This window comes from Sminthopsis crassicaudata, chromosome X (assembly GCF_048593235.1).
Source record: "Sminthopsis crassicaudata isolate SCR6 chromosome X, ASM4859323v1, whole genome shotgun sequence".
Lineage (NCBI taxonomy): Eukaryota > Metazoa > Chordata > Mammalia > Dasyuromorphia > Dasyuridae > Sminthopsis > Sminthopsis crassicaudata.
Window position 1 is genome coordinate 13,040,487 of NC_133623.1, and position 13,745 is coordinate 13,054,231.

The window sequence follows — 13,745 nt, forward strand, 5'->3', positions numbered from 1 at the left end:
GACACAATACAGAGACTTAGGAGATTCTCACGATCAGAGATTAGGGCATGTTCATAAAAAGTAACTAAGAAGTAGTCAGAGGGGTAGGAGGAAAATCAATACAAAGCTGGGTCCCTTACACTTTCTTGGAGATAGTTTTCCAGGTAGAAATGGTCAATAATGCTGAGTGCTACTTAGAGATCAAGAAGAAAAATTGTCATCATTTTTGACCAGTAGGAGACCTCTGAAGTCATTTGCAACTCTGAAGTGTGCCGGGTCTTAGATTTTATTTTTTCCTCCAGAAGCTGGCTTTCTAAAATGAATACCATAGACGAAAAAGAAAAATGGGGGCAGGGCATACAGGGAATAAGTAACTGGAATTGTAATGCACAGTAGAATTGCATTAGACGTCCTCATTTACTTTCCCTTTTGTGTATATTTTCCCATTCCCATTAGGGAAAACTCATCCTTCATAGGATGATATTACTAAATTGAATTTCTTGTCATTTTGCTTGTCTCCCTATAAAAAGGAAATAGAAGCTTAAAATTCCCCATTTAGTAGCGGTGCTGATCCTACTATGTGTCAGTCACTCAGCAAGTATGTATTAAGCACATACTGTGTGCCAGCAACTGTGTTGAGCCACAGCAAATAGGATAGGCAAAAAAAAAAAAAAAAAGACAGTCATTCTCAAGGTTCCCACAGTCCATTGGGGAGACAACACAAATTAACTACGTTGGAACAACACAAAGAAAAGATCCATTGGGAATAATCTATGGAAGAAGAGCTCTAGAATTAAGGTGGATTGAACAAACCTTCCTATAGCAGATTAAACTGGGACTTAAAGGAAATCGGAGGTAAGGAAGAAAAGACTATTTCAGGCCTGGAAGATAGCCAGTGAAGGTGACAAGAACCTAAAAGATAGAACATTAGTAAGATTGCAGAGTATAGAGAGAGGGGAAACTGAGATGTAATAAGACTAGAAGAGACTGAGGGGTAGGCAACAGATTGTGAAGAGCCCTGAATAGCAAACACAGAGTTTCTCCTTGATTCTAGAAATGACAAGAAGCCACTGAAGTCTGTGGAGGAGAGAAATGACATGTTCGTATCTTCCTTTGTCAGCTGAATATTGTCTGGAAGACCGACCTCTGAAACTCTGAAGTGTGGTCACTTTATTTGAATTGATATTTCAGACTTCCATGAGGATGGAAACAATAACTGATCTATATGCTAACTTGAAATAATATGGATGGGGACATGTGACCATTTCAGGAAATCCATTATTTGTGCTAATCGGGACCTCATTGTAGTCCAGGAGTGAGGTGATGAAAGTTTGCTCCAAGTGGTAGAAGCCTCAGAGGATGTTAGAGGGGCCTTGGCAAGAGATTGGATAGAGAAGAGAGTAAGAGTGAGGAGTTAGAGATACCATATAGGGTAACTGTGAGTCTGGGTCATTGGATGATACTCCTCTTGACAGTAATAGGGAAGTGTGGAAGGGATCAAGGTTTGGGGAGAAAGGACATCCAGTCTGAGCTGTGTGTGAACTGATTCAAGGAGCCCTGTGCTGTGTGAAGTGTCTGGTGGCATCAGGACTCCATTTGCTTAAGTTACTTTGTACCTAGATGAAACACAAGAACTCCCCTCCTTTTTTTCTTCTAATGTATTCTTCAGATTATAGATTATATTATTCCGGTTACTTTTGTCAGGAACTAAAGGAATTCCTCAAGGGTCGATACCTTATTAAGCTTTTGTCTCTATAGCCTTAGCACTTAGCATAGTGCCCAGCACCTACCAGATGCATAGGAAGTGCTTCTGGATTGATTATAATGGTCTCCAGCTCTCACTGCTCAACTTCTACTTTTCCTCTTCAGAACATACTCTCCTTTGTCAGTGTGTGTATATATATTAGATTAGAATATCATACATTCTCTTCTATTCTTGTGGAAAAGATGGAGAGATGCAGGCTAAAAAGTGCAGTTAAATGTAGGGTGGATATAAGTGCAATTAGATGGATTAAAACATTTGGCCAGATCAAATAAGACTAAATGTGATAGGGGTAAATATCAGATTTCACACTTCGGCTCCAAAAACTGCTTCCTATGTAGAGGATGAAGATAGCATTAGCTCATCTGGAAAAGACCTGGGAGAAACAAGCAAACCACCAACTCACTCTAAGGCCACAGTGTGATGAGGTAGCCAAGAAAGCAAATGCAATCCTAGGCTTTTTATTCAGAGGCAGACTCTCCAAGTAAAGATGTGAAACTTCTGTATTCATCATACTACAATTGGTGGTGCAGTAGCTTCTCTCCTGGCCCCTTTATTTTAAGAAGCCAGACAGTGGTCCAAGAACTGTTGACACATAAGGACTGACTAAGGAAAATGGGGAGATTTGGTCAGAAGAAGAGGTGGCGCAGGTGGTACATAACTGCCTTCAAATGTCTGAAGACCTGCCACATGAAAGAGAGATTAGATTTGTTGTGTTTGGCTATAGAAACGGGTCTTTGAATTGCAGGGTCTCACTTAGAGAGTAATTACAACATTCTCCCATTTAAAGCTATCCCAAAGGAGAATAAGAGTTAGTGGGTTGCCCCTTATTGGAGAGAAGTCTTCACCAAGGGTGGAGTGATTACTTGTCAACTATGGTATAGAAGGGAATCTTTTTTTCGGATTTGGGTGTTTTGTTTTTCAGATTTGGGTCAGTGAGGCCCCTTCCAACTACTCTGAAACTGAGGGATTCACCAGAGGGTTCATAGATTTCATAGCACAAAATAGTCCTCCTTTCATCAAGGGTCCTACATCCATTTCAGGAAGACCATCAGTCTGAAAGCTACAGGAAGCAGAAAGCAAGCTATATGGCGTGTTTGCTGATGAACTTTTTTATTGCATTTCAGAAGGTGTTAGGGAATTATAATCAATGAGTAGACTTGAAACTTTAGAGACATTAAGGAATTAGAAGCTTCTGGTTTTGCTTTTAGCTTTCATCCCATCTCTTTTTTCTCCTGGTACATCTTTTAGGTTTTGAGGATTTGTGGTTCTTGGCATTTGTTGACAGGAGGGCGTGTCAGGATGTAGAACAGAATCACAATAAAGAGAATTAGGAGAACCACTGTGGGCAGCACCACAGTGGTGACCTGTTGCCGGGCCTCAATCATTGCCTGCCTGCGCTCCTTCTTATCTCTAGCGCTTTCCCTCTTGGGTTTCCCCCTTATATGCCTCATCCTGCCAGGGAACCTTTCAAGAGCCAGGTTGAACAAGGATCTTTCTCTTTTTGGCTGAAATGGAAAAGCTCTTCCTCGAGCCTCAGTACTGCCGCTGGCAGTAGCTTCTCTCTAGTTGGCTACTGAGCTGGGTCAGATGTCCTGTCAAGAAAGGAAACAAGATTAGTATGGCACAGTCTGGTTTCCATGAAGTTACATCAGTTCGGTGATCACCGATTCCCGAAGTGCCCACAAACCTACAACTTTAATAATATGTTATAGAATTTTGCCAAAATGAAAAGTCACGCTTGCCAATCATCCTCATTTTTAGAAATAGAGATAACATTTGCCCTCTTCTAGTGCTGTAGCACCTCCCCCATTCTCTGTAATCTTTTCAAAAGAGCAGAGATAATCAGCAAGCAGTCATATGTCAGTCTTTTGTCATTACCCTAGAATGTCATTCCCGGATGATCTGAACTTTTGGGTGCAGCTAGATCCTCTCTTAACATCTCCTCATTTATCTTGCTTCACAATTTCATATTAATTATCATTGCTTTATCATTCCCAGGCCAAGGATTGTTCTCCTTAGAAGAGAAAATGGAAGCCCCCAAAAATTGAATGTCCCATTCAACCCAGCAAGTCTATCCTTTCTCTGGTCCTCACTTGCCCCAGTTGATACAGCTTAGAAAAGAAAAAAAAAAAGATCATTGGGGGAGGGCATGAACAAAGTTGGCAGCAGTGAAATGCCCCAAAGGGAAGAAGAACGATGTGGCCTGTGTGTTTAGCTAAAGAATACTCTGTTCTTCAGGGTTTTCAGGGCTTGAAGCATGTGCCTAAAAGCAAAACAAAAACCCACAATGTGATTTTTTTTTTTCAAATAAGTTAACAAGTAGGAGCAGTATAAACCAATGCATGAAAGAAATCTCCATTAATAGATGCTTCTTTCTCTTTCTGAAATTTTCTTATTACTGGAGCTTTGGAGTTAAGGCTCTTTCTTTTTTAAATCTTCATCAATTGAAATAACATATGGAAAACATTTAGTTAACCTTAAAATATTGTGCTGCATTTTCATCATTGACTACAACCATTTCCAAAACATAATCTCTTCAGGGAGTCAGCAAAAAGACAAAAGGAATTAAGTGGCTAAAGTCTTTCTGGGCCTCTCTTTGCTTGCACAAGTCACTGTCCCTGGCACATGAAAGATGATTGGTAACTGTTTACTGAATGGATGCGTGCATTCATGCATGGGTTACGGTTTCACTGATGCAATCTTTCCCCCCTTTCCAAGGGATCTGAGCCACTTCAGGCTCATTCAGTGTATCCTTCCCTTTCTTTAGCTATTCCTAGTTCTCACTAAGAGAAGAAAAGCCAACACTTTGGAAGTGCCTAGTTGGTTTTTGCAATGGAGATAGGATGGTCCCAGTGTCAAGCACGTATGGGGTCCGAATTGTAGCAAAAACTTAGTCCTGCACCCCAAATAGCATTGCGCTGACAATGGCTATTTAGAGGAGACTGGTCCCCTAGGGAGAAACCAATTCAATTCCTTCTAAATCTGTTTAGCTTCAAGTCCATAGACTTGATTCTGCCACTGAGTTACTGCACCATTTTGAAGAGGATTAGGGGCATGGTTGACCCCTGTCTAAATGGCAAATATATTAGCAGCTTTGAGCTGAAGGGCACTGAGGCAGACAGAAGAATGCAGCCCACTTTGTTATTACAATTACAAGCTCAAAGGCCATGCTGCATGGGATATAATTTGCAAATGGAGATTTTACCCAACAGTCCTCCTTGTGGCATTTTTTCAAGGCCAGTGCCTAAGTTCAGTTATTCTGGCCCTTGCAAAGCTACAGTTTGTTTCACCTCTCCCAGAACACTGCATAATAAAACTATTCCAAAGCTAATCGATGAGACTCAATTTTGACTTACCCTATATGTGCAAAAATAGCTGTGAGGAAGGAGCTAGGGAAAGTTCGATTTCATGGTTGAGGTCTTTTGTCTAGCATTTAGCATTCAGGATCTTTATCTGTTCAGTGCTACCCTCTTTCCCCAGCCCTGCCCCGCAGCAAAGTCCCACCTCACTCTGACTCCCCGAAGTCTGGTTTTACGTTTGGGTTCAGATTGATTTCCCTGGGAAGCGGGACCCTGCCAAGGCAGGTGGGCCAGCAGTTGGCTTTGGGACATGAAGAGAAATTGAAGTTAGAATTATGTTCACCTCGTGCCGTGACCACCAAGAGCAGACACCAGCTGAATCCTCTGCAGTCCACCTGTTAGATAGAGTCGGTGATCTCTGCCAGAAATAGCTACAGCATCTGTAAGACAAAGAATAACCAGGAAAACAGAGACAAATAATTGGAACTGGAAATAGCCAGTTTAGTTTTTGAACAGCATGTACAGCAGACCCCCTTCCCCTTCACCCTCTCCCTCTGTTTCCCTCTTCCTTCCTTCAACATGCAAATGAATATTGGCCACTTCCCTTTTATGTCTCACTGACTAATTCAGCTGTTCCTTGAAGCTGAACTTTGAAACATATGGGCACACAGACCATCTATATGCAGAATGATTCTTTAAACAGCATGCGAACAGTTTGGCATTACATGCTAGGTATCACACAAGCAAATTTCTACCATATAAAAGAATACATTTCCTTATTGTGACACTTGAGATAGCAATAGCAGTAGCAAAGGGGGAAAAAAAAGACTGAGCTCAACTTGAAATTGTTCTACCCAACTGTTGTACATTTTCTGATACAAGTATTCGTCCCCATTAGCTTCTTATTCCTTCTTTTAAGTATGGAGAGCAGGCCCTATCATGGGATCATTCTCAGGATCCTGAGACCAAGAAACTCACCCGGGTGCTAGAGTGATCCCATTTGATCTCAACTCAACCCTCCCAAGTTTAGGCCTCTCTTCTTCTCAGACCACGCAAAGTATTTCTTTTTGTCCTTGCATTCTCTGGCTTATTTTTTTCTGGGAGTTGGAGGGAAGTGAAAATTTCTTCTTTATGGGACCAAAAGGGAGGCAGTATTACTATAGAATCATGGGAAGACATGGAAAAGCTCTAAGTAGGGAATAGTGTTTGATCTGCCTTGCTGGAAAAGACTTAAAATTCCTCCAAATATCAAAAGATTAATTTATTACCAAATTCAGTGATTTTCAAGATCGTGTGATGGATTTCTGGATCATGCACACATCGTATGTGATAAGAAAGAAATTTCTGACATTAATAGGAGGTGTTCCGGTAGGTCTTGTGGCTTAGAAGTGGGATTATGTATTTGAACACCTAAATAATAGAATATGGATTATTTTGACTCAAATTATTATTAATGATTCTCTGAAGAAAGGCACGAAAGACCAGAAAGTCTTCAATTGATGAGCCCTATCACTCTTCACAGTGCAGATACTCATTAAATTGAAATTCACTGGTTCAATTTTGAAATTATTTCTTTCCCTAGGAATCATAGAGCCGTACATCTTAGTAAAAGTCAGTGGCTTTATCAAATTGAGAGATCAAAAGAAATAAAGGATTGGACCGATGTACTCCAACTTCTGGTCACCGGAGTTAATTCTTGTACATTAAAAGGGCTTTGGTGGTTAGTGAATATTATCATTGAGTTGAGATCTGGCATAAATGGTAATGATGTCAGGGCAGATTTTACTTGTAACAACAGCTCGAGAGTACAGAATTAGCTTGAGTCACATGGTCTGGGTTCAAATGCAAGGAATTTAACTTCTCTGTTCCACAGATAGCTCTTTAAGACTCTGCATTGAATAGCTCTTGCCAATCTGCACTGGTGGAAGAAGGTGTTTCCTCACCACGAGACACCTATGAAATCATAGGCCTGGATGCCACTCTCCTCCTCCGTCCCCCTCCCAAATGTGGATTTCTGTTGCTCTCCCGCTCAGTGCAGTAATCTACTTCAGGTTCTGCATGATGTATTTCATCGATGTGATAGCCATCTATCTGAGCTCTGTCATCTGATGCAGATATTGCTATTGATGGCACAACGAAACTCAGGCAAAGAAGAGAGTTTAGAATCCTAGAATTTTGAGGACCAGAAGAGTCCTTTTATATCATCTCATCTAATTCCTCCATTTTACCCGAGGTCCTGAAAAGGAGAGTAACGGCCACAGAGTCACAGAATAAGTAAGATACAGTTCCCACCATACAACTTTGTCTTGGTAATGGAGAGTTGGGACTTAAACACAGCCACCTTGTTATATTTGAAAATAGACCTTCTGTACCTTTACGGCTGTGTGATTCTGTAATTCAGATTTCTTATTAATTAAGCCAGACTGGCCTCATCTCTCACCCCCCCCCAAATTATTTGGAAATTATGAAGTAGTATGTTGTGGCACTGCTCAAATATAAACCACAAGCAGCTGAAAACTAATTAATTACCAAGTAAAAGGTAGCCTCGGTGCAGACGATACCATATTGGGTTGTAAGGACAATTCTAAGTTTACTGATAAAATCAGTTTTTATCAGCTCACTTACACTCCATAATGAGGCCACTGTGGCCCTTCCTGCTCAAGGCACATGAATGAGAGCTAGTGCAGATTTGATTTTAATAAATACTGTCTGTGGGAAGCATGGACAGGGAAGAACAGATGTTGGAAGCATATGATAACAGTGTGTCAGGATAAAAAACCTGGGCATTTCTATGGCACACCTGGTGTTTATGATACTTCGGCAACTTTTATAGCTAAAGCATCTGGCCCTGTGCTGCTGTTCTTTAATTTTCAAATACCCAGGATCTTATGCCTCTTGCAGTGTAGACATGTCCATCAGGGACAAAAACAACAGCAACAGGAAACCTGGCATGAGTCTCATGGAGAGACTGCTGCCTCTCCACAAGCAAAACATGGGAAATCTGTTAGTGAAATAAACCAATACAAGAAAGTATGACAATTCATCTGTCTGTAACTTTTTCAGGCAGAGTGTCTTTCTGAAGAAGAAAAAAAAGTGTGTAATCTAGAGTAGAAAAGGAAAATATTTTGCACTCCCGACAGTCCTGATTCCCCTGCCCTTCCATCTTCTCTCTTAAGGCAAGCCAGAGCACTTGCATGTGAGTCTGTTCAGTGCACTTTACATTCCCATCCAAGGGATGTTGGCTACCTCGGGACAGGACAGAATGACACTGTCCAAAGTACCGGTTTAACTGACTGGTGTGTCCAAAGCCTATGTTTTAAGGCTGTGTTCATGGGATAGAATATACTAGATTGAAATATAACTCCTTTGACATTTTCAGATGTCTTGTCGAGTAAAAACGGTACAACCAATACTTCTGTGTAAGAATACTATTGTCAGTGACGACTCATATCAGGTTTTACAAAGGGTCGTCCTCACGGCCACCCTGTGAGGTAACTAGAGATGTACACTTTTACAGACAAGGAAACAGCTGCTGAAAGTAAGGCCCAAGGAGGTGAGCTCACCAGTGCTCCTAATTTTGCCCTCTGGAGCCACACAGAGCAAAGCTGCTTTCTCTCTCCCCCTACCCCATCAACAAAGGGCTTGATTTAGAGTTTTTCCCTCTGGGTACAGAGATCACAGATGGTAGGGCCAGAATTCAAATGTAGCCTTCTTAATGTCAAGTGTGCCTGATTCTAAATGAAGAACTTGATCTGCTCCACCGATCTAAAACAGATAAAAATAGGAGGAGAATGGTCTTACCGCCCCAATAGTGGGCTGGTGTCTAGTATGGATAGCTGCCTGCTCAAATTCCTTTAATCGCTCACTTCAGAGTTGCTGCTGTGATGTCTGAGTTTACACTGAAATCTGTACCTGGTACAACAGATTGTTGGAACTGGAATAGGCTAGCGTCACAAACTGAAGTGAGCACACGATTCCAGAATCTCAGGAGTCTTAAAGGAGTTCAGAGGCCTTTGAAGCACACACAACAAGAAACCAGACTTAACCTCTTCAACAGGAAGTTACTCAGCTTTGTTTAAAAGGCAGATCCTAACTACCAGGACTGTCCACGCCATCCACAGAGCGAAGCAGTCAGGTACTCCAAGGGAATAACGGGAGGTACCACGTACCAGACATATGATGAAGGCAAGAGAAACCGTCACCATCACCACCTTGACTATCATCTCCCCTCAGATTCCAATGGGGATAACTTGGAACTCTGAACCCAAGAGCCTTGGGAATAGCATTGCCTTGGAATGGCTGATCTCCAGTAGCAGATAGGACGGTGGAGCTGATCTGAATCTCATCCTGTTTCCATATTTTGAAGTCTTCTGCAAAGTCTCTACAGTTTGAAAACTTTTCAGTCTGATTTCAAATGATCTCAAGTTGTTAATGGATCGATGTCATGTCTAGGAGGTTAAGGACAATAGCTCAGTCCGTGATAAAGATCCACTTTTAGTATTTGTAGTATTGCATTTTGTGGAATCTACTTTGGGGTCCTTAGTTCTGGCATGGGGATTTGTAATCTGTCAGTCTGTTGCCTTAATTTTAGCCAGCGCATCAGGCTTTGTTAGGAATACTGATAGTGCTAAATTTTTACAGCCCACAGCAAATAATGAATAAGGTCTTACCCAGCTTCTTCCATATCTTTTAGTAATCTATATTGATAAGGGAGTTCAAGATGCTTCAGGATAATCCTTCTGTAATTTCTGGTGATGATTATCTGGTCTTAAATTTCTATCATATAGTCCTCCATTAGCACAAATTTACACGATACAGACCTTTGTTTTCTCCTTTGTTGATCTGTTGCTGACTGAAACCACATGAATGTTGCTGGAAGATCTTTCAATTCCACTTTTTTTTTTCCTTTTTTTTTTTTCCCCTTTCAAAGGTGCTTTCCAGTGGTAAATCATGTTTGGTTACATTTCAACAAATCTACTGAGTGGTATTCCCCATTCCCCTCACAAATACTGGGAATTCTCAGTGTTCTTAATGTTGAGTAAAAAGGAAGGCTGATGATGGATAACTTTCTAACAGCCCGCTCCCCCCACTTCCCATCCCCTCAGCAACCAAACATCTTGTTGTGTATGTCCATAACTACATTCCAGCTAAAATGTACGGACGCCAAGAAAGCTTAATCAGTCTTCACTGTTGCTCAGTGAAGCAGTACCTGCTTCTTTCAAAATTTCTCTGGATTCTGTGGATTCTTCTGTATTGCATGTATGCCTCTTTATCCTTTAACAAGGAAACATTAACCTTTCTGCAGCTAATTTAGGGGGACGGGCCCCGTGTTTTGTTAACATTGTGTTGTCAGGCTGTTTGTGAGGGGGATATTTTCCAGAACTGTTCTGGTCAATTTTACAATTCCATAATTGTGAATGAAGAGCGTTGCTGCCTAAAAGTCAATTGTTTTAAGCTTATTGTTTCCTTTCGGCTTTATCATTGTTGTTGCTGTAGCTGCTGTAAAAAGAGGCAATGCTAAGATTTGATTTTTTTTTCAGGGAATAGCAGAATCTAAAGGTTCTTGGGGTAGATGCCATAATATAATTATTTTAACATGTCCAAGAATTAGAGAGTGTCACTAAATGAAAAGAGTTATATGATGAACAGGATGGTAACATCAAATGATGTCCTGTTTGCCACTTATTACCCTGGACTAAGCAACCGTGCTACTACAGTAGGATATTAGACTGTGATAAATTCTGGGTCTAAATGGGCTATTAACAAGAGTGACCCACATGCAGGAAGTGATGGAAAAGGCATGATCACGTACATGTATGACCAGAAAAAGGAGTGATGAGTGATATAAGAAGAACAATAAAAAAGCCATGGCCATCCTGCACCTAGCTCCAGCATCCTTGAAGACGACTTCCAATGAATTGAGGAATTCCTGTATGGCAGATACGGACAAGAAGTTCACAGGACAGGAAGATACAGATGCACTGTGATCTTCTACAACGGGATTGGTCATGTAGTTACTCACATTGATGAGATGACACATGCAGAGAAGTATGTATAAGTCTTTCAGACGGAAATTATGATCCCTCTGAAGTGCATTAGAACTATAATGAAAAATCAATGAAATACAAAAAGAAATGTGGAGATTGAAGAGGCTCTCTAGTCCAACTTTCTGACTTTAGAGATGGTTGGAACGATTTGACCAAGATCACATGGGCTGGAATTAGAATTCAGGACCTCTGAAATGCTTGCTACCATAATACACTGTATGGTGGATGGGTCAGAATGGCTACAGTCTGCTTCATTTGTGACTGCTGACCACATGCTGGCATAGACCTTTGCTAAATATTCTTTGTTGGTCAATAAGCATTAATTAAATGCTTACTGTGTGCCAGGCATATAAGTGCTAAAGATAAAAATAAAAGCAAAACTGTCCTTGCCCTCAAGAGCTTAATCTCATTAGGGAGTATCCTGCCACATGCCTTTCTAGAAGATGTGGGTGGGGGGTGGCACCCAGACTAAAGCTTCACGTCACAGTGGCATCCACACTGGGCACGTAACTCCTTTCAGTCAGCAGCGCTGGACTATGATAACAGCTTGTTGAGGCTGTTGGGATAGGTATGCCCAAAGCAAAACAAAGGCCAACAACTGAGGATGTTTTGCAATGCTTCTTTTTTGTGACTACTCGTTGGGGTGGGGGGTAATAAGTTCCCTGTGTTCTGAATTTACCTTTATTTGTACCATGTGAAGCATCCATCATCTGCTCTGTGTCAATAAATAGGAATAAATAGCATTTTGCATGGCTTCTGAGCAATATCAGGAGTTGACAAAAACGGCTCCACTTGGGCCATTTCCTGATCTCACCCAGCCTCTGTGAGCACACAGATGTCTTCTATTCCATAACGTGCATTGTAATGCTGAAAATTTGCCAAAGGAAACAAACGAAACAAAAAATACAACTGCTATTTCTAAAGTCTGCTGCACAAAAATTTAAGCTAAAACAATAAAAGTTTGTTCTCCTTTAGATTAGTATTACCATTGAGATTGCTTGCTATTACAAGTACCCAGGAACCGATGAACAATTGTTAGCAAATAATTCCTTATTAGCAAAGAAATTACACAATCATGCCGTTATACATCATTTTTAATAAGCAGCTTCTCATAATTATGAAATATAGAGTTATAGAATCTAATTTAAATAATTCTACAATTCTCTAATGTTTTTAATCACACCTATAATTTTGTTCAGGAACAAAGATTATAGGTTTCCCTTTTGTGGGAGAAGACAGTTTACTTATCAACAGATACTTATTATAATGGCTATGTCTATTTTTCCTTTTTGGCCTTCATTTTAAATTATTTTAATATGCAAATGTTGCCATTATTTAACAGTGTAGGTGCCAGTCAGACCTGTCATTGTATTGTCTTTAAAATGGCTTTAATACTAGAAGATATTTAATATGTATGGGAATGCCTGCCATCTAGGGGAGGGGGTGGAGGGAAGGAGGAGAAAAACTCGGAACAGAAGGAAGTACAAGGGATAATGTTGTTAAAAAAAAAAAAAAAAAAAAAGAAAGAAAGAAAAGAAAACTACCTATACATATGTACTGTCAAAGAAAATGTTATAATTATAAAAATTATTTTAAAATGTTCAAAAAAATAAAATGGCTTTGAAATTAGCTCCAATTTGATTGAAGGATAGGGCTGAGGTTGGTGAGCTCTGCCTATGGTGCTGCTGAAAAAGAGGACCATCTTGGAATCTCTCCTTACACACTGGTGGTTAGAACAGTCTTCTCCTTTGGTTAGGGGCTTTGCCGGCTATGTGGAGAGCTTTGCCACTCCCCACTGACTACTCTTCAAGTTAAATTCCCAGGCAGTTTCCAAAGCAGCGTTCAGACCACCTGCTGCAGTTCCTTAGCTAGCCACTGTTAAGCTGCATTGCTGAAAATGGGGCTTTAGGGTATCCTAAAATATTTCCCTCAAATGGCACATTATTCCCAGGGAAAAGAATGAAGGAAAAATAAGATCTGTGGACATTGATTTTTTCATCACCATTAGAGGCATTAACTTTCATTAATTAAAAAAGCAAGCTTCTCACTTTTATGTCTAGTGGCCCTCAATGTTCCCAGTTGCACTTTAACTAAATTACAACCAGGACACAGTCTGGATTTCTTTCTTAGCAACTCCTTCCCTGGCCTTTTTTTCCCCCAGGGTATAACCACATTCTTCCCTTGGACTGAACTGCAGGCAGAGTTCAACCATTGGTTAGCCCATACCTATTTTAACTAGTTCCACCATTTATATATACACCCAATGAAATCAAACTCCTCGTGACTAATTGATTGTCTTAGTCAGGATCGAGCTGGCAACCAGCAAAATGCCAGGCTACTTTATTTGGCGGAATGCTCTTCTGTACTGGGAAAAAAGCTGTGCTGCCTCTGTCACTCTCAATAAATGTTTCTTCAAATGAACCTGTCTGCTAGGAAGCCAAACTACCAAGAAACCATGGGCTTATAATTAGTTGGCTTGTAGAGTATGGCCTCCAACACCTTGGTTGTTGTTTGAGCTAATGTTTTCTAGACCTGAGTTCAGGGGTCATTATACCAAGATTAAGGTCAAAACTCTTATCTTGTTATTTTTTCAAGATCCCATGGAGTGTCTTATGTAGGTTAGCAGCCACACAAATGAAGCTGTACCGAAAGACG

At 40.6% G+C, this 13,745-nt stretch overlaps 1 long non-coding RNA gene across 1 annotated transcript in view; it reads right to left on the bottom strand.

Moving 5' to 3' along the window:
• Nucleotides 1–2,740: 2,740 nt before the first annotated feature.
• Nucleotides 2,741–13,745, bottom strand: part of LOC141548853 (uncharacterized) — a 52,148-nt gene continuing 41,143 nt past the window's right edge. Inside the window, exons 3-4 of the long non-coding RNA XR_012484129.1 lie at nucleotides 5,387–5,483; nucleotides 2,741–3,336 (exon numbers count right to left, since the gene is read on the bottom strand). This is a non-coding gene — a long non-coding RNA (uncharacterized LOC141548853). The remainder of the gene's footprint in view (nucleotides 3,337–5,386; nucleotides 5,484–13,745) is intronic.